This window comes from Maylandia zebra, linkage group LG3 (assembly GCF_041146795.1).
Source record: "Maylandia zebra isolate NMK-2024a linkage group LG3, Mzebra_GT3a, whole genome shotgun sequence".
NCBI classification, from domain to species: Eukaryota; Metazoa; Chordata; class Actinopteri; order Cichliformes; family Cichlidae; genus Maylandia; species Maylandia zebra.
The window spans coordinates 40,146,697-40,168,296 of record NC_135169.1 but is presented as its reverse complement, the minus strand read 5'-3'; the positions used below and the strand labels follow the sequence as shown (position 1 = coordinate 40,168,296).

Genomic DNA, 21,600 nt, shown 5'->3' with positions numbered 1-21,600 from the left:
AATGCATTATACTGGCAAAGGTTTTCCCTTGTCTGCTTTCACATGCGTATGAATTGAGCGACACCCCATTCCTAATCCACGAGGCTTAATATAATGTTTCCACCCTTTGCAGCTATAACAGCTTCAAGACTTCTGGGAAGATTTTCCACAAGGTTCAGGAGTGTGCTCATGAGAATTTTTGACCATTCTTCCACAAGCGCATTTGTGAGGTCAGACACTGGTATTGGATGAGAAGGCCTGGCTTGCAGTCTTGCTCTAATTCATCCCAAAGGTGTTCAGTTGGGTTGGGGTCAGTACTCTGTGCAGGCCAGTGAACTTCTTCCACACCAAACTCGTTCATCCACGTCTTTATGGGCCTTGCTTTTTGCACTCTTGCACAGTCGTGTTGGAACAGGAAGGGGCTATTTCCAAACTTTTCTAACAAAGTAGGGACTTTGAAATAGCCCAAAATTTCTTGGTATGCTGAAGCACATTCTAACACCTGAATTCAATGATTTCAATGGGGGAGTGAATACTCTTGGCTATATAATATAAGTAAAGGGAACAGCTGGAGTTACATGGGATAAATATGTACCAGCCTCCAGCTAAGTCGTCTGAATTACTCTTCTTAATAATCACCTAAAATCTCCCCCCTTCTTTCTCTCCATTAAGCTTTTGATGGACACTTCTTACTCCAGTTATATTCTTAAAAATCGCTGAAGCTTCTGAGAGAGAAGCAGAGGATTTCTTTATAAATATTGCATTCACAGGCGCACACACAGAATGTAATATAACATAGGACTCCTTGCCAGCCTCAGGCGAGATATAGGTGGAGGGTTTTTTCTTCTTCCCCTTGCTTTGCAGGATGTTATCTCGTGTTTGCTGCTAGGTGGAGCCCGAGTACACGGCGAGAGCGGCAGTCCGCATCCGAGTTTTTCCTCTCACCTTTCACTGGCTCTCCAAATCCCCTTGGTCTCCGTACAGAATTACTCCCAGCCAGTGCGCGCAATTGGTTTGTCATAGTCGCAGAGAGCTCAGTTTTTCTGGACCCAAACAACTTAGCTTCTTTTTCTTTTTTCTTCTTCTTCACACTCCTCACCTCTTCCGTGGAGCTTTTCTCACAAGATACCCTCCCTTCCCTACCTCCTCTTGTCCCCACTCCTCATTTGCCCCCCACTTAAATTCATCTGGATACTCTTTTTTTCTTCTATTTTAAATCGTGTGTTGGTGTGCGTGAGCGCATGGTGGCGAGAGGGGCTGCTGGCGTTTTTCAAGCTTTTTACGGGACGTGATGTAGCCTCCCCGCACACAGAAAGGACGCCTTGTGCCATAAAGGGATCTAAGGGGACAGTGTACCGTGGATGCAACGCGAGGAAGCCGCTGTTTCATCACTGGATAGTGGAGCAGCAGCGGCAGATAGAGGCGATTTTTACGGGGATATTGAACGGAGCGACAGGAGGCAACACTTTGGAATCGCTGCCCTCCTCTCTCCCTCTCTCTCTTCGACCCCCATCAAGTCTCTCTCTTTCCCCCACACACACAAACACACACTCGCTGTGCAGTAAAGGACTGTACCTGAAAAGACACTTGAAATTAACGCTGACTTTGAGGACGGAGTGCTATTTCCTCCGCCGTTTCTAAATGCGCGGTAAGTGTGACGCTCGTGTTTCTTCAAAATGCATTTGGCCGTCAGTTTGTGCGCATACCCGCCGCTGTCTTCAGATTTGGGGGGCTTCGGGGCGATGATGATGATGATGATGATGGGAGTGATGGTGATGATGATGATCCCCGTGAATGGACGCCCCCCTGCAGCGGTGCAGAAACGCTCTGTGTGATGTATAATGTCAACCTCGGCGTCCCCTCCACTCTTTAATTACTTTAGCCGGGCTATCGGTGCGTTCAGGTGCAATCAGCGCCCGTCAGATCGAAATTTGGAAATATGAAATTTCACCCCGTTTTATTTATTTATTTATTCGTGTATTTTTGGACTTATTAAACGTCCTGTTGGAGGGTTAAAGTGAGCTGGTTTCCATACCAATCAAAAGGCGCTTAAAACGACATGTAGTGCTTTCCCCCATTTGTTAAATGTCTTTTTAAATAAGTTGCATATCCGCTGCATTCCTATGAATGAAGTTTTCTTTTTCTTAGTTTCTTTGCCTCATGATTTAAGGAGGATGTCTCGCTGTGGTTTGAATGGGATGCAGCTGAGACGTGATTGCAAGGGCTGAACTGTGCGTGTGTGTGTCTTTCAAAGATGCCCGAATAGGCCTGTGTTGTGTGAGGGTAGATGCAGTGGTGTGAGTGGTCTAAATATTTTATAATAGGTAGACTGTGCCTCAAGAGCGAAATATGCAGTTTATTGGCGTAGGCTGTGCGGGATCTTCATATACCTCCACTCTCAGTCAGCATGACTTGTTTACATTTTCTAAAAGTGTCAGTGTTTGCAGCTGAACGTGTGCTGCAGCGCGGGGAAATAAAACCAAACAAAGCAGCAGCAACCACGCAAATAATGCACGGATTAATTTATGCATGCACGTAAAAAGAGAGAAAGGTGAGTCCTGAGCTGAAGGAAGCCGTGTTGCCCGGCGTCTGTGTGAGAGAAATGCAGGGTTGAGGTTGAGGGGGCACTGCACCGAATTCTTTGATGTGAAGACAGCACACTGTCTTTCAACATCAGAATCAAAGCGGAAAAGGTAACTAAGCCCATCGCTTTGAATCGGATCAGAAGTTTTCTCATCGCTGCACAGTGACGCCCTTCATTTCCAATTCATCATTTAGAATATGGTTTGATTTTCTTCCTTCCTTCTTCTTCTACTTGTTCTATTTGATGCTGAATAATATAACAGCTGTGGCCTGTGGGGGTGATCTTTCATGAGTTTTTCAGCCAGGCTTTTGGCTTCTTGTACTTCAGAATTGTGACTAACTTCCACGCACCCCACCCCAGCCCTCCTAAAAACTCCTTTTCAGGATGTCATTAACGCCGTTGTTGGCTGTATCCTTATCTGACAATTACATTCATTATGCCGGGGACTGCAGCACCATCTGTCATATAATCTCCATCGGTGAAAATGCCCCCAAGCAGGCGAGAAGCAGACATATGCACAGCGTGTGCACAGAAACGCACACAGTCAGTTTTCCTCTACCAACAATAAAAACTTTGCCTTCCTCCTCCAGGGGAAACTGGAGGGGACATCCGATGCTTTATGACTAAACCGCAATGTCAACTTGCACTTTGTTTTTCCACGTGTCTCATCGGTCTTGATTCAGCTAAACGTCGCTCCTTGCGGAATATAAACTAGGTTACATTTAACGTAACAGCGGCTGAACCCGACGTCCGGTGGGATACCTGACGGGACGGAGCTGTATGAAAATAAAATAATTCTTCCCTTGCTTTTCCCTGAGCTGCCGTCACGGTAGGAAAATGGAGCTTGACTCGAGCTGCCGCCTGATGTATTGATTGAATCGGTTACCTCGGGTAAGGGAACGCGGGGAGATGACGCCAGGTGGGGAGGGATGGACACAGAAACAGCCCTGCTGCACTGTCACTTCTTATGCTCTTAATTGTCTCTCAGCTATCTGCTATTATTTCCCCCCTAACCCTCTTTTTCCTAAGCTCTTAGAAATTAAATCAATTTTCTTTAATTTTATTTTATTTTTCCCGGGAATGATCACAACCCTTCACCTTGAAAACCACTGACATGACTCATTAGAGGCGGCGTGAGAGACAAATTCATGCATGCTTTTGTCTGCTGAGTGACTCACTCCATCGTGCTTTTTTTTTTCTTTTTTCCTCACAGTGTGAGCCCAACACTTTGTGCTGGCACATATTTCTTCCTGTTGCATTGTATTACACTAATATGGGTTAATTCAGTGCCCTTGCTGGAAAGCTCCCCCCCTTCTCATTTTGTCGGATCTCTATGATGCCCCCATCCCCACCCTGTTTTTTTAAAACTCCGCTGATGTTGTGTAGCTTTTCAGCAAGAGAATTTCTCTCCTTAGGCAGCTCCATTTATTTGATTTGATTTTTCTTTTTCTTTCTTTTTGGACACAATTGCCAGTCGGGAGGAATCCAATTTCTTGTTGGCGTATGAATGGAGATATAGGCCTCTCAATTTTCTTCATAGGTTAGCTTATGCAGGCTCATATTATGTACAGCGAGGGCTTTTACTGGTGTATCAATTGGGGGGGAAAAAAACCCACTCTACTCTCCGGAGAGTTGCATTTGTCAACATCTTTTGTGATTTTGCATTCAAATTTAGGGCATTTTAACACAAACCAGAGCCACTGGTAAACATCTTCTAGTTGCAGTCAGCGAGGATTATATAAATATACCGATATATTGGTGCATCCCTGCTAGAAACAGGATTAAAAATGAAGTGCAAACTTTCTGGCTTTCAAGAAATCAATTAGACTCTAGAGATGCTGGACTTGTGCTGTAAAAGCTACCCCTCTGGTGGTAAGTTAAAACCAGCGATAAAGACTCCAAACGCTGTACTAATTGACCCTTATTTGAGAAGCACTACAGCAGAATCACTGAGTAAATGAATCCCTCTTTATTCTCTTACACAACTGCCTGTGGTGTAGTCGTCAGACTGAAACTGCAAACCTGAATAATGCTCAAGGTCACGTACTACATGCACAGCAGCAGAGGTCACAGTTATATTTTCTTTTCTTTGTTTCTTTATTTTTGCGCTCATACAAACAGTGCACAGTGGGACCAGAGCTCTGACTGTGATTTTCTTTTCATTTTGTACATTAGCGCTAATGGAGGAGAGGATTTATTTGTATTATTTATTTAGGAGAAATCGGAAGAGGTGGAGATGGCAAAACACAACACTTGTTTTTTTGGCAACTAGCAATTACTGTAGGGCTAGATGAGATTGTTTGCCTGGACCCAGACCTTTAAATCCATTGTCAAGCATTATCAAGCTGTCTGCTGCGACAGGGATATTTTAAACCGTCGGTGCTTGCTTGTTTTTGGCACCCCCGAGGCACGGCGACTGAACGGCAAACGGAGGAAGATCCTGAGCTGTTTGTACACGCTCGTCTCTTAAAACCCCGACACGACGCTATGTTGACATCAGTGTTAACTTAAAGTGATGTTAAATTCCAGGAGAATAGTTTGGTCTTTGGTGATTGGTTCAGTGGAGAAAAAAACACACACAAAAAAATCTCCTTCCCACACGGAAATCGGTAAGCGTTGGAGGCGCTGCCGGACTGGAAATGGAAACTGAGATTAACAAGTTGAGAGTTGTGTTTTCTGTCAGTCTAATGACTGCAGCTGTCCATTGTTTTGGGGCTCCTGGAGATACGACAAAATATCTGAAGCTTTAGAAAGCCTTGTGATTTTAAAACCGTGTTATCATCCAAGATGATGGCTGTGCTTTGATATTTGCTCATACTAAAAGTCTGGGGGCTTACTTACTGTACAGTACAGAAAGAGCCCTGCTGTACTGCCCACTGATATTTTTGCTATGTGCTATTTTTGGGGGGGAAAGGTCCGAAAAGGCTATGAAGAGTAAATCTAGTGAGGAAAAGGTGCTCTTAGTCCAGAGTTCTGTGGGCTTGCTGAGGCTAACTGCTCCCCATGGAGCTCCCACTAGAATTACATGCCCTCATAAGCCTTCTGTGGTCATACTTGCACCACCAATAGGAAAGCTCAATTGATGTAATAAACAGCTGGGGGATAGCGCAGCAACATCTATAAGAACGAGCTGGGTGAAATCATGACAATGACAGTCATTGCACACCTTAGTAATAATTCTATTCAGCTTTATTTATGCAGTGCCAAATCCCAACAACAGTCATCTCAAGGTGTTTTATATTGTAAGGTAAAGACCCTACAGTAACAGAAAAAACTCCCACTGTGAGGAAGCACTTGGAGACAGCGGGAAGGAAAATCTCCCTTTTTAACAGGAAGAAGCCTCCAGAAGAATCAGGCTCGTGGAGGGATGGCCATCTGTTGACAGGCTGGAGATGAGGGGAGGGAGACAGGACAAAGACACACTGTGGGACAAAGAGCCTGAGTTTACACCTGGCTAGTACTAGGTTAAGCCTTCATAACTGCCTTCATTCTCACAGCATGGAGTCAACAAGGTGCTGCGAATATTCCTCAGATATTTTGGTCCGTGTTGACATGAAAATGACAGCAAATCTACGAGGCATCCCAAAAGATCTCTATCGGACTGAGATCTGGTGACTCGATGTTATGTTCAAGGAAACAGTTTCTGCAGTCATGGAGGGATAGGCATGATCAGCAACAGCATTCAGGTGACGGCCGGATTTCAACAATTTGATTGGTACAAGTAGGTCCAGAGTTTCAGCTGCTCCAACAGTACAGATTTTACACCTGATGGTTTTCCTGATGTAACCATCCCGTTTATCCTAACTTTTGAGCCGCACTAGGAAGTGCACTAGCTAGTGAACCCCACCTGAGGCTGGATTTGTATCTCCTGGTCTCAAATCAGAGGTCTTTCGCATGTAAGGCAAATGTGTTAGCATGGAGACAGCATGGAGGAACACCCTAAAGTACTTAAAGTGTGTCAGGAAATTATCCCCCCACACCATTGAACCACCAACACCAGCCTCAACCGATGGAGCCATGCTTTCATGTTGTTTACGTCCAAATTCTGACGTTACCATCCGAATGTCATAGCAAAACTCGAGACTCATCAGTCCAGGCAGCGTTTTTCCAGTCTTTTCTGTTGTTAGCTGGTAGGAGGGTCACATGTAGCCCATCTGGTTTCAAACCACAGATGCACTAAATGGTTAATTAGATGAACATATAGTGTAATTAGCAACACTTGGTTCTTTGGGCTGCTGGTCAGCACTGATTCTGCAGCTTTTGTATGCAGGTTGACACAGATGTTTGAAGAGTATACCTTTTTTCCTACCTATCATAAGCATAACTCAGAACTGCATAAAATCCATGACAAGTGTGTTTTTTAAAATAAGGACACTACAGAAGAAGAGCTTTCTGAATTCTCATAAAGGCTGTCTAAGTGATGGATTTAAAAAACCTATTTTGCAGTCGAATGATTGTTTATCCCTGCGGCTGGATGCTGACGTGCTAAGCATCACACGAACATCTTCAGGGAGTTTTGTATTTGGTGGCTGATTTTTCTCCTGTGTGTTTTAAATGATAGGTAGCTGTGTCTCCTGTATAATCCTATAAACACACATATGTAGTCTAGATACAGTTTCCAAATGTGCAGGGTTTTTTTGTCTTTACTTTATTTAAACCTGTTTCCTTTAAAAGTAAATAAAGAAATCACCAGCTGGCCACCCGCTGGAGCGGATTCACATTCCTCAGGGCTCTTGGTTTTTCAAACGTCCCCAAGACTGGAGTTATCATGCTGTTAGGAGTGAGACAGGTCAGTCTGCTGGGGCCCTTTCTCTGTCAGGAATGTCACACAAGAAGAAAAGCAAAGGCTGAAAAAAAAAAAAAAAAGGAGGCACATGGCCACGGAAAGGTCCTTGAGGTTCGTGCCTCTCAACACTTTAGCTGTCCTGTCTCATAAAGAGCTTGGACACAAAGGTTTTGACACAAGCTTTCACAACCCCATGAACACTAAACTGTAGGAAATGGGGTTAGAGTTGAAATGGAGACTTCAGCTGGTGCTCGATGGAAAGGACGGACAATTAGTTCCCTGATTCTGCGTAGCTGTGGAGACAGTGACCCCGGTGTTTGAGAGCATTTTAGATGCCTTTTAAAATGCCGCTATAGTTGTAGGATGCAGGGAAATGCATCAATATTTGTTACGTCAAGAGCAAAGTTTTAGCAGAGGTTACTCGAGGAAGGGTTTGAACGCAAGGCATCAATGTTATCTTTTTTGTGTATTTATTGCAGTGTAGAAACATAACACTTTTACCATTTTTTTTAGATATATAGTAAAATACATGTCAGAAAAACACAGGGTGAGGCAAAAACATCTATTTCTGGATTAGTGAGTTCATCTGGTATTTAGTAAACCCGACCAATTTTCCAACAATGCACCTGTAGTAGCATCATTTTCTGATTTCTCAGGATATTTTGCAGTTTCCCTACATAGAAACTTTGCTTATGTGGGTGTTAATATAGCTGGGTGGTCTGCCTCAGTGTCTTTGGCAAATTATCTTAGAGAACAGTGCAAGCTGGTTCATGTGCTGCTGTTGATAACTCTGTCACAACGTAGGCCTGCTTATATTTCCACAGGAGCACCCTTTCATAGTATTATTTGCTAAATTGTATAGAAAAGAGTGGGTGGGCACGCCCCCGTTCATCCGGTGAATAGGAAAAGGACGTTGAGCAGTTCTTAGGTAGGCAGAAGATCACCGGTTGCATGTGAATTCGACTGTTGCTTCAGTGTTGCTTCCGCTCCCGCACTGGCGGAACACCCCAGTCTTCGGCTGTGCTTTGAATTGCCCTGGCATGTCACATTAATTTATGCATTCAATTTTAATAAAGGCCTGCAAGGCTGGTTCGCTGTCAAGCTCGAGTTTATACGTTACCGTGACCGGTGTCAGTGCGCTTTAAAAAATTCTTATGTTTTTCAGACTGCAGTTTTAATTATCTGCAAGCCAACCCTGCACCCTTAATTTGACACTTAGTTAAGTTGTCCCTGGGGGGGTCAAAACACTTAGCAGGCACATTTTAACACTCAACAACCTCTGCAGGCAGAGATACAAAGACTGCATGACAAGAAGGCGCGAGCACAAAACATTAACTAGCTTCCGCAGATATAAATGCAGAATGCGTGCTTTCTGTTTTTCTTGTAATGCTTGCAGATAAGAGCGGCTGCAGTACATGACCACTGAACAGCAGAAGAGTCCAATCAGTCGCTACTTACTTGATGAAGTAAGCACTCACTGGATCTGTATCTCCATAAAAAGCGGTTTCTCGTACGGCGCTGTTAACACGAGGCCCACGATGGCAGACCCGGACCGGGGAAAATGAAGGTTTAAGAGGGAGGGGGAAAAAGGATAGATTCTCGTCTGGAGTGCAGATATGGACCCAAAAATGTCAACTTAGCATTTAAAGCAAGCCAAGCCACTCTTACGACCCTGTCGGTGGTGTTAAAAGGTATCCAAAAGCTATCAAACTGACAAAGCCTGACGGAGCCGCAGTACATCAGCCTCTTTACTACTCTGTAAAATCTGATACATTTGTCTATGTGCATTTTATAGTATAACACCAAAGTTTTTTTGCTACTATATCGATAGCTTTCTTTTGTTCTGAAGTCCCCTCCTCAACCCCTTCCTTTGTGAACTTTAGATGAGGGAAGAGGATTTCAAACAAAGATGCAATGCTTCTCTGAGACCGAAGCCCTAAAAGAAGTTAATTTATGGCCTGTTTGGGAGGCAGGTTTGGGCTTGAATACATAATAAGGTAGTGCACCTGCAGCCGCATACAAATGAATGGAAATGGACGGTTAGTATTTACGCCTCCCTAAACCATCGGGACCTCCTGATCTGACCACTAATTGGCCAGCAAAGAGAGATGAAGATAGCTTCCTTGTTCTCTGGCTGCTGTATCTGCAAATATCAGGTGCAGATTTGCACATAACAACTTAGCCCCCCTCTCAGTCTAGCCATTTGAATAAAAAGGGGTATCGCTAAATGGTTGGTTGCATTCATGTTTTTTGATGATGAATCAAGAAATAAACCAGGAAGTGATATAAAATTAACAATACAGTCGTTCCTCGTTTATCGCGGGAGTTACATTTTAAAAATAATAGGTGAAATCTGCAAAGTAGCCAAGTTCAAACCTTTGTCCAGTATTATATTACAATCCGAAAAATACGTTAACTTGTACCTTCCTTTAGCATGTCCAGAAGTCCTACTTTTTGTGCAATGGTTAGCATCTTCCACTGCCTTTTGGGTGCTACCGCAGGTGCCTTTGATGGTGCAAAACGTTTCGTAGACATTGTTGTGTTTGTTGAGGAGAAAACTTACAAACATGCGGTACAGCACTTCGGAGTCGCACTGCTAGCGATCGAAGATTTTTGTAAAGTTGCCAAGCTGACCCCATTCTGTACTGTACAGGAGACACGGCACAGAGGAGATTGTTTGACGGTGGTCTACAGCCGATTGGGACGCAGAACGCAATACACTGTAATAAAAAAAAGCAAAAAAATCCGCGAAACAGTCAGGCCGCGAAAGGTGAACCGCGTTATATCGAGGGACAACTGTACTCGTCTCTTGAATCCGTCCTGCAGTGTTAGAAAGCGAACCCCGGTGCTTTGACAGTCCTCTCTGAGTCAACTTGGCGACAGACTTTGCGTTGATGGGAAAAGACCCCTGTGCTCAGTAAGGAACATCGGTTTGCCATGACCGGCTTGAGGAGTGAGGAAAAAAGACAAAAGAGAATGAGGATGTATGCGGAGAAGTACTCAAGGAGTTTATGGCAGCGAGGATTAAAGTCCAGCCCTGAGGATGGTCTGAAGCTTGTTTTTAAAGGTAAAGAAGGTGTCTGCCTCCTGAATCCAACCTGGGAGCTTGTCCCACAGAAAAAGACCCTGATAGCTAAAGGTGCTTCCGCCAACTCTAGAAGTACCACAAGTAATTGGGACCTCTGGGCACAGACGTGTACATGTGCCATTTAAACGATGTCGAGTTTGGGTTGTTTCGTCTCCTTAAGCTCTCTGTTTGTAGCTGTTTTGAGCTTCTTTGTTGTGAGGCACTGAATCGCCTGCCCGCCTGGCACAGACGAACCCTCCGACCCTCGGGTCCTCGGGCTCAAGGCTAGTATGCCGGTTCAGGTATCTATCCACGCTTCAGTTCAACATCTTTGAAAAGATCCGAGCAAACTGAAAAACATAAATTTTAATAGTGTTACGCTGTTATCTGTGGGTTCTAAAAAAATCCATTATAACATTTTTTTTTCTGACATGCTTTCAGTTCAAAAGAGCTTGTAATTGAACACAAAACATGAATGCCTCGCAGAAATGTGCATTACAATATCCTGCTTAATGTTTTTAAATTAAAATACCATTTCTCCATTCATACCTGATAAGATTTCCTGAGAGTAGATGCTATTTTTTTTCTTTGAAGGCAGATAATTAAAGTGTTTTCATACACGTGGATAGCTCCGCGCTGAAAGATTTATGCTTCTATCGCACGAGGGTCGTTTTCTCTTTTTCTTAATTAAGAGAGGGCATATTTGTCATTTATTAAACCAAGGTGAATTCGTGGAGTTCATCAAAACCTCATTCCATTTGCAACTTCAAAATGTATTGCAGCATTTTAGCGTCTCCTCTCTGAGCTTGTGACTTAAATTGATTTTTTCCTAATCGATGGCACGGGATTGGGTTTAGGAGCGTGGGAGTAGGAGGGGGCCGGCGCTGCACCTCAGCCAGCAGCTTCCTCGGCGGTAGGCCCCCTTTTTTTGTTTTTGTTTTTTTATTCCCGTCTTTATGAAGCTTTGCTCGCAGGGAATGGCGCATTTTAAATGTGCGCACCTGCAAATCCCCACTTCATCTCAGGTTGGTGTAATGACAGCAGAACTGTGTATCTACTGGCAAATATAAACTTCCCTGCCAGCCCTTTGTCACCTCTGGAATGGAGATGACTGAATTGATGCACCGCCCCAATGGAGCAAAACCGTTTAAATGACAACACATTTTTGTCTCACCTTGAACCTAATTGACTGCCTGAAAGCTGGCGTTTGAAAAGTGCTGACAGCGTGACTCTTCTTGTTTGGAAACAGTAGCTATTGACAGCGCCTGTTCTGTGTTGTTTTCCGACTTCCTGTCACACAGGCATCTGTATTTCATATTCACAAGTGAGAATGCATTGTGCCTTCGGAAATAAAAGGTTTTGTGCTTTGCGGATGGTTCATTCCAGACATAGAAGGCTCATGTTATGGGCTTGATGTCGGTAGGCATTAGTATGTATCACATTCCTGCAGGAAGGAGAAGAGCAAATGTAGCCTAACTATTCGAGGTCCAATTAAAAAATGCAGAATATTATTTAGCCACTTTTTTTCTCTTCTTTGCAGTCTAGTTATTATTTCAAGAGGTGCTTGTTAACAAGACACCTGATGACAAGTAGGTTGATGACCCAGGTGTCCACCGGGGTCTCTGTCAGTCATGACAGCTCAGTGACTGGGTAACAGTTATGCTGTCACTGTAAAAAAAAACAGCCACCCCCGTCCTCCTCTGATTCCACTCGTACATTGGTCTCGCCTGTGTGATGTTGAGCTGCCTTGGCGCAATGGTGGCAACAGTGGGATTTCTTAGAAGGGAGCCACAAGACTGTAATCAGTCATTATGTCAGAAGCGAGCCCCATGAGCCCCGCTCCGGCTCATTCAGCCAAATAATAAGCAGCAGATAACGGCACTGGCGTGCAGGCAGGAACAGAGCCCCCGTGGGCTACGAGCTGGAGAAACGGGGGTCTTTTGCTTGTCGCCTGCATGCGCAGAGACCTCACCTCGGTTCGAGGGCCGTATCGGGCGTTTTATGTGGCGTGCAGAATTTTTCACCCCTCTCTTCCGTTACGAGCAAACACATCTCGGGGGTCCTAATAGGCGACGTGTGCGATCAGTTAAGAAATCGACACTTTGTGTCCCTTTTGGTAATTTTCAGCATTTCGCCTAACGACTGCAAGTAGAAATGTGACTTTTTAGCTGCGATGTGGCTAAAAACGCAGAGCAAAAATGTTTTCCTTCTTAGTTAAGTTCTTATTTCAGATGTAGTACTACAGATTGTGCACACAGATGAATTTAAACGATGTTGTTTCCTCACGTAATCCAGTCTTTTTGTAATACTTCTTAATGCAGTACATTGAAAGCCTGATTCTGTCCTGATGGAGGCTGGTTGGAGACACAAATACCAGAAGCAATAAAGAAAATAAGCCCAGTAGGGTTGGGTCCCCCCCTCCCTTTCTCTTTACCCGACAATGTTTGATTTCTATTATTTTTGTATTTAAAATACACATTGGATTATTGCCAGTAAACCAACCTAAACGCAGCCACAGATGGCATCCATAAAGCCGTTTTTGTTTAGTTGTTTTCCAACGTGCAATTTCTCAAATGCCACCACAGGACTGCAGACTATGTGATATTGAATGATGAAACAGCCTCCCTCCCCCCTCCTCTTCGTAAGCCCAGATCGCTTCAGCCCCCCCCCCACCCTCTCGGAGTTTTGTCATTCCATAACAAGGGTCACAGGCTCCCATTGTCTCATGCTCTAACATTCCTCAGCATGGTAGTATTGACTGGTTCTGCTGGGTGAGCGGTGCCATATAACATCCATACATCACGGGGAAGGCAGACTGACAGACAGTGGGAGTTGAGATGTCAGATCGGCCTCTCCAGGCAAATGACATCCACTCCCCTTCCTGCTCTCCACAGTGATTCTCTATCTTCTGACAGTGTGCGCTAGTTGCGAGCACCGACCCTTCCCCACATCCCCTCCACTTCTCTGTTCCTCGCGAGAACACTTGACATGCTTATGATATAAATTTTTCTTAAGGTTGGATGGCAGAGGAATAATGCTCCCTCCAATTAATGCGTTTGAAGCTGTTCAGAACATACAGTCATGCAAAGATGGAAACGTTATTTGTTCACTGACTTCCACATCATAATTGGTTCACTACCCTGTGCATGCAAAGATTGATAGCTAGATTAATCTCATCAAAATGTTAAGCTTTTATAATCTTCTCATGGACCCCTTTTAACCCTCTCATACATAATAAATGCAGCTAAAAGTCAGGTTGACATGGAGCAAATAGCTTAACACAGTAAGCATGCTAGTCCTGCTTGGGGAAATTGTGAAACTGCAGACAACTGAGTTAACTCGGGTCAATGTAGGTCAACCCTTTGTGGAATTCATTTTGCCCTTAATGATTAATAAGGTAGTAGTTATTGCTTTGGAAGCAATCAGTGGAATGCTGGAGCTCGGCAGTCATCTGTAATCCTGTTTTATTGCACCTGCTGTTGTCTTTTTCTAATATTTCTGTGTGCTGTGCAGTTTCCGCTAATGAACAAGCCGTCATCGATCGGTATGGACAACAAGGATCACCTTGTTCTGCCGTTGCCCGACTGTTCAATCCCGAAGCGTTTTTGTCTCGTCTTGAAGAGACAATCCGCCCCTTTTGACAGCGCCAAACCAAAGGTCCATTTAGCGTGAGTTGTGCTGTCACTCATGAGCGCTCTGAAAGGTTAGGCTCCTGTAATCTTGTTTATGTTTTTGGTCAGTAGTAAGCCTCCCTAAGCCAGCTTTGTGTCAAACACAGCTGGAGAGGCCTTTGCAATTGCAGCAGTGCAGAAATAATTGGTCCAGCAGCTTGGATGCAGCCATGACACACAGGTAATTTGGTAATTTCTGTCTCTCAGCTGGTGTTATCAGTGTTGGACGCCGCGTGTAAATAAAAAAAATAGCTTCACACTTTTTCTGTCGCTTTGATAGGAATTAAACACGACAAACAAGGTTTTGCGGGTTTTCCGATTGCTTTCTGAGGTCACAGATTCCTGTTGTGATAATAATACAGGAGTTAAAATGAAGCAGCTAATATCATCAGTGTCTCGACCTCTTTTTCCATTTCTTGGTGCTGTTGTACACATCCAGTCACCAAACAGCTGGACGATAACCAACCTTCAATAATGACGGGTCCTTCATACGTGATGCCATGACATTCCTGTGGGAAGCCTTTTTCCCCTTTGAAATTAGTCCTGATGACTTGGAGCAGGATACATCCAGCTGATGGAGAAATTTGGATTGGAATGTCCATAGAAGCCACTTTTAATTATACTGGCAGTAAAGGTTGAAACTGAGTTGGAATGAAGTGCTTTTTGTGCATCGATTTTTTCGCCCTGCATCTCCAGACGCCTCTGAGGGAGGCAGAGACAATTGTAACCTTCGCTATCGCTGCACTGCAGACAAACAAGGTGGGCTTCGTGTATGACTTTCCTGCTTCTTTTTCTTTTTTAATACAATAAGAGCATGCACATCAAACAATGCTTTTTATCCAATTAGGGAGTACAACTGAATTGAAAAGGAACTCAGGTCTGGAAAGATGCCACCTGAGCACTTTATCTCGATGGGGTTTTGATGATTTTTGTGATCTGTTTTGACATCTGACAAAGTTTGGCCAACCGTTCGTGGGGATTTTTGTAACTTGGATGACAACGTGTGACAAAGCTTGTGGATGGATCCCTCGAGTTCTTTCTGCACGTTTACCCTGAGGATTCGTGCCCATTTCAGACACGGCGTCTGGTGATTTCACCTGGGTATCTGGAGAGTTACTGCCACCTTGAGTGCCCTCGGGTTCTCGTAGGAGTCCTGTCCGACTCAGCTGTGGTACACGACTCTAAAAAGAGCTTTTACGTCGGAGTCAGACGACAAGTGTATCTTTTGTTTGCCTGTTTTCAGATGACGCTTCCTCCTGTTTTCTTGAGAACTTTTCCCGACCGCGAGCTTTGCACAGTCACACCAACAGATGCGGCAATTCGTCATGCATAAGAAACCCCACTCTGGCAGCCATCTGTCTGGTTGTGTCTGTTACCATGCACCGGCAGTTTGTTTTCATATACAATTTTAATGGAATTCAAAATATGCTGAACCAATCTTACGACCTACAAGCCTTGTTTTAAAATTTCATTCTCGACCTATGCGTAACCCATGTAACTGAAACCGAGAAAGATGCTGACAGTCAACAGTTTCTGAGACCTGTGGAAAGCTTTGCCATTTGGTGTCTCGCTATCCTGTTACCTCAGCTGCGTGGATGGAACAAGTTATCACGCCCAGTTAAAATGTCGTCTGGTCCACAAACCCGATTCCTGGAGGACCAGCATCTTTTCTTATATTTCGCACGGACCAGCAGCTAGTCCGTCTCAGACATATTTTAGGCAAGAGCTGCCTGGGCTGAGTGAACACTTCATATTTAGGGCACTTAATGCCAACCACTCACTTCCTGTGAAGTCCGTGGAAAATTAATCGGCCATCACGAAAACTCTGTAGTTAGGAGTTGTGCAGTGTTACAGCAGAACTAGGGCCTGACCCATATTATCTGCTGATTTTAGCTATTTGCCAATTTCAGTCGTTTTAGGGGTATGTTGGCGACATGCGTTTGTAACACCATAAACACAAGTTGACATATAGGTATATATAGTCCAATATAGCTGATTTTTAACTTTTTAAATATTGGTATTAAATGGTAAATGGACTAGTTCTTATATAGCGCTTTTCCACTCTTCTGAGCACTCAAAGCGCTTTACACAACTTGTGCATTCACCCATTCACACAAGCACAACTGACATTCACACACATTCATACTCCGATGGATGCATCGGAGAGCAATTTCGGGTTAGTATCTTGCCCAAGGATATTTGGCATGCAGACTAGGGGAAGCCGGGAATCGAACCACCAACCTTCCGATCAGTAGATGACCTGCTCTACCACCTGAGCTACAGCCACCCATGGTCGTAGTTTAAGAAGGATTACGGTTAATGAAAGGGAAATTGCAGGTCTGTGGCTGGAGGTGAAATGTTGTCTTTAATTGATAAAGTCAGATATCCAACACAACCATCCAACCATCTATAGTTGTAAACCTATAGATACAAAAAACTAATCTTAACACCACATTTGTCGCTATTCCATATTCACTTCATTGTACAATTATTATCACATTATAATAATAAATAAAAGGGTAAAATGTACTAATTTGAAATGTGAGCACATTGGAAGAACTCGTGAAACTCTGGAACATTGGATAGTTATACAATGCTATTTCTTTTTAAAGTATTTTAATTTAAATGTTCAGTAATTTATTTTGGCTAACTTTGCACCTGGCAGCTATTACATGTTTCGTAGTTATGGGAAATGAACTTTCATGAAGGATGAATACTTGGTTATGTCGGAACGCTTTTGGGGCAAGACAATTAAAACACATGGTCGTAGTTTAAGAAGGATTACGGTTAATGAAAGGGAAATTGCAGGTCTGTGGCTGGAGGTGAAATGTTGTCTTTAATTGATAAAGTCAGATATCCAACACAACCATCCACCAAGCAAACGGCAAACACTTCGTTGTGCACTGAGGATATTTGGCTAAACCAGATGCAGTGTTTGCTTTTTTTGCATTTACCGAAAACAGGTAGATATGGCACATGTGCTGCCTGCATCAAAGAGCAGCTTTTACATCAGTATGTCTTCAGTTTGCGATTGAACAGATTGCTGCTCACGTCCATGATATTTTCTTGTTTCTTGTCAGTGACAGTCTGGCATTACAGGTGGGTTTTGGGGAGGAGGGGTTAAAGGCACTTTTAGATTGTATTGTAAAGGTTATCCTTGTTTTGTTCAATACCCCGTAGAGAAAATGCATGTAAGGTAGAGAATCTGTGCCGCCCTGTCTTCTAACTTTTTTTTGCCCAGACTAGCAACTGGGGTTTTCTTTCTTCATTTCACTGAATCCAGTCACATTTGGTCTTTGCAGGTGGCCTGATGAAAACTTGGAGCTTATCTCCTCCTGTGCTGGCGAAGAATTAAACCTGTTTCTACAGCCCATATAGTAAGATAAAACAGTCCATCGCCACATGGTACCGCAGAAGCATGGAAATAATGCAATGCAGGCGTTCAGTAATAGAAAAATGCTCATCATTATTTGCTGGGCTTTTTCTCCCCTCAGGGCTACATGTTTAATATGACCCTACAAATGTGATTTAGCTGGCAGGTAGCCTTGGGACTCGGAGGAAGAGACCTTTGCCGCTCAGTACGTGGCAACATTGTATCTAGGTTAAGGTTATCGGCTGATAGTGGATATTTTGAGCAGCAGAGGAAATCTTACAGAAGAGGCGCGTTATCGGGAGTTGAGGGGTTTTAGCTTTGCACGAAGGACAAACAGCACATACAACAAAAACCTTTCAAACTCGCTGGTTACTTTCCCGTTCTCTGTGATAATTTGCCGTTTGATCCCTTCACAGCACCTACCCGCATCTTCCCTGTAAACGTTGTGTTGCCGAGCATCAAATTCCAAAGACGTGTTTTCCGTCAACTCTCATCCCACCCCGTCTATATTCATCCCCAATTCAATTACTTTTTTGGATTCAGCGGAGACTCGTTCTATGCTATATTGCTCTCCGATGCGTTTTGCCACCCCACAGATTTATGTCGGAGCTGAAGGATGGCTGTCCAATTTTCTGCATGGATAGCAGTGCTGGTGGCATTGTGTCTGTGTGCGCGCGTGTGCGTGCGAGCGTTTTAAAAGCTCTTGTCAGATGTGCGTTAAAGACGTATGGACCACACTGTCGTGCGATTCTTCCGCGCGTTGCCCATTTCTGTCACATCCTGCCGTTAGCTTGTGTATCACAGTGGTTTGTCATGCGAGTTGCTTTGATCTGTCTGTGTACGCGTGCGCGCTGGTGTGCGTTGTGCTGTCACTTTGTTCCTCCTTGTAAATAAGGCGAGAACGCCGAGCTGGAAATGAGTCAAAGCACTTACATTAGTTGTTGAAGTGTTTTGGAGAGTAACTGATGGTGTACGTTGGACTTTAGGCCTTGCTGCATATTGTGGATGGATGAAATGGAAATCAAACTGTGCTATATTATGATGAAGTGTACAACTGCGCACTTATTCGCTCTTCCGAGTTCAAGTTACCAATCTTAGTCTGATCTGTATGATCCAAGGAATTCACTGGGTGCTTCAGTGTTGCGTTTGAGTTCTGACATGAGTATTGGAGGTAACTGTGCCCACTCAATACACTGGCTGTAAATGTCTGCGTTAGAACCGTCCCAGAAGCAGGTGTGTGTGACAGAAGCCAAGTCAAGTTGCACAGAGCAAACCAGGAGGGCAGGAAGTCAAAGGAAAAGCAGAAAGAGTACAGGCAACTTCCAAAATAAAAGTCCCAGTGCAGATTAAACCATCTGCTTGTGACTTTCTGACTGCTCCCCGCGTGAGACTGTGCAACGAACATCAAAAAACATGAAAAACATGAAATGCAACTGCACAAACAAGCACTTTCTGTATTCCTTTGGTAATTCCTCAGCTATTGTGTTCATTTCCACCTCGATATGTTTATTAGTGGACTCGAGTTGCTTCTTATTTACGTGACACCTTTCTGGACACGCACACCTACTCTGAAGGGTCTCGGTGCAGTTATTTTGGTCCTCACTCGAGTCCAATTACTGTGGTTACATGTGCACATAGAGGAGGAGTGAGGAGTGTTTGTCCTCTGGGCCTCACCTGTAGGGTGTAGAACCGCTGCCTCAGTTCATCCACTGTCTAAAAGGAGCTGTTTTAGCTCCCGTCCCCCTCCTTTTATCTAACGTTCATCAAATTGATCAAAAGGTTTCCACAGCAGGTAGGTGGGACACCCGCTGTGGGAGATAGCCATATTGGGAATATCCACTCTCACTGACATCATACAGAACCAAGCGAAGAAAACCTGTCAGAAGCCGCTTTTGGAGCATTTAGACCCTGAGCTTTTGTTTAAGATGGCTACATTGTTACATAAATAAAGACAAGGCTCACATGCCCACTTTATTCATCCACACAGAGACCTGTTGGTCCACATTAAACCCAGTTTTTAGCTCGAGGAGTCAAAGTTATCAGCGCAGAAACTGTAGACAACCTCAATCTGTCACATATCAGTGGACAGCTCCCCAGCGTGAGGTCACACAGCCCATTACTGCGGCGATGCCATTATGTCTTTCTCTGTAGTCAGAGTGAAAGGTTGCCGTGCCCCCGGATGACCACCCCCACCTCACAGGGGTCCTGTGATATCTCGGTTGTCTCCTTCCAGGCCTGAATGGGCACATTGTGCTGCCGCCCGCTGCTGTTCTGCAGACCACTAGGTTCCTTCACACACACCTGTCAAGCCATGTCCTCGGCGCCTTGGGTACTGCGGCACTCCACAGCCACCCCCTCCTTCCAGCACACACATGATCGCTGAACCTTTGCACACCCGTAGAAACACACGCACGCACACATCCGAAAAGCAGTGATACATGAACAAATAATCACTTGGACCTATGTAAAGACGCGGGCGTGTATACACAGAGACACACACAATTGAATTTCGCCTAAACACAGAGCATGCATGCATTCACATGGAGCAGCACCCAACAAACACACACACACACACCGTTATAGAGTTGGAGTTTATTGGAAACACGCCTCGCTCGCTAAGCCAAAAGTTATATTCAGTGTGGAGCTCGGCTTCAGAATTCAGAAAGGGTCAAGTTCCATATTTGACTGGATGGGGATGGCAAGGGCAGGAAAGGTTGGTCGGGGTGCACGCATTTGCACATGGGACCCCCTTCCCATTGCATTCAGGAGTAAATTACCTGTAACTCGATCCACAGGTTCAATCAGTTGCAGATTTTTGGTCTTGAAGCGGAGAGGAGGCCTGCTTCGGGGATAGCCACAGTATCCCTTTCTCACAGGGAAATACATATACCGTAGTTAACGTTAGCTCCGAAAAGATTATCCAGTTAAAAAGTAACTAATTTGAAAATGACTCATTAATTAGTTTTGATTAATTATTTTGGAGCTGCTATTTTCAATAGTACAAAAAGATTCGTGGCTCTGGAGAATTTTAAGGGTAATTTTCACAGTTTTCTGTTTAGCAGTCTAAGCGATTAGCCCTGAGTCATTACAACTCTGAGAAAGCTGACAGGTTTAAGCTCTCAATCAGATCCAATTGTCTTTCACTTTTTTTCTTGGGTTGCTTGGGTTTATTTTAGGACCTCTCATAGACTCAACAACCGGCCAATTTATCTAAAATCGTTCCAAAATGTCACGGTTCTACGTGACTTGACACACGCGGGAAAAAGCACCCAAGCGTGCGTCCTGATCTGTCGAACGCACTCCTCTGTTTTATGACGTCTCATTTGCATCTTCCCTATCTGTCTCTCTCTCTCCGTGGCCTTGCGCCGGTAGCCCTTCACAGAACAAACGCGCCTCTGCGTGTGACATTATCATCAAAGAAAAATGCTAAATGCCTCGATTGTAGATGCACGCGCCGTGCACCCTCGTGAAGGACCTACGTGTCAAGTCCCACTAGTGTTACCCATACAATTTTCCCCTCTATTGACTTTTATGTTCTGTTGCAAGGTTGGTCATCATGGTGGGAATATATATGCATTCTAAATAAAGACGTGTGTGATAGTAATAATGATATTGCTCTACCAAGGTAAACAGCTCTGAAGAGGGAGTTGTGGTGTGAATGTGGTGTTTTGACAGCTTTATTTTTTGACCATAGGTTTTTGCACGTTTGGCGTTGGCTGCTTTTTTTTGTTTGTTTTTTAGAGAAGCCTCTCTGAGCTTGGCTTGTTGGTGAGATCATGTGATAACACAGAAATCTGGCTGTGGCTTGAGAAGCAATCTAGGGCCCGAGGACTACAAAAACATGATATTTACATAAATATTCAAACGCATGAGCCTGCATACACCCACGTATGAAAATTTAAAATCGAGGTGCCGCGTACCACTTTAGCTGAATGCTTTATACTCGAGGCTATGTGTTCATCGACTTGTTTTGTTTGTGCTTTTCTTCCCCCCCCCCCCGTTTTTTAATAAATATGTCCACAGACAAAAGCTCGCAAACAAGAGTACGCGTGCATGCGGCGCAGACTAACCTACAGACTCGTATCCCAGTGTTCGTCCCTCTCCAATTAAGACCAATTAGGGCCAGTGTATGAGAAGGTC

The 21,600-nt window shown here is 44.2% G+C and overlaps 1 protein-coding gene across 20 annotated transcripts in view; it reads left to right on the top strand.

Annotated features, from left to right (window-relative positions):
• The first annotated feature begins 955 nt into the window (after positions 1-955).
• The window catches only part of LOC101465762 (adhesion G protein-coupled receptor L3), a 266,208-nt gene continuing 245,563 nt past the window's right edge, over positions 956-21,600 (top strand). For 9 of the 20 annotated variants that reach the window (XM_004554470.4, XM_076881853.1, XM_012919999.3 and 6 more), the window contains exon 1: positions 957-1,627. The gene's annotated coding sequence lies outside the window, so the exon portion shown is untranslated. Of the gene's footprint in view, positions 1,628-21,600 lie in introns of all 20 variants that reach the window. The other 11 variants (XM_076881844.1, XM_076881846.1, XM_012919994.3 and 8 more) reach the window with 2 other exon arrangements.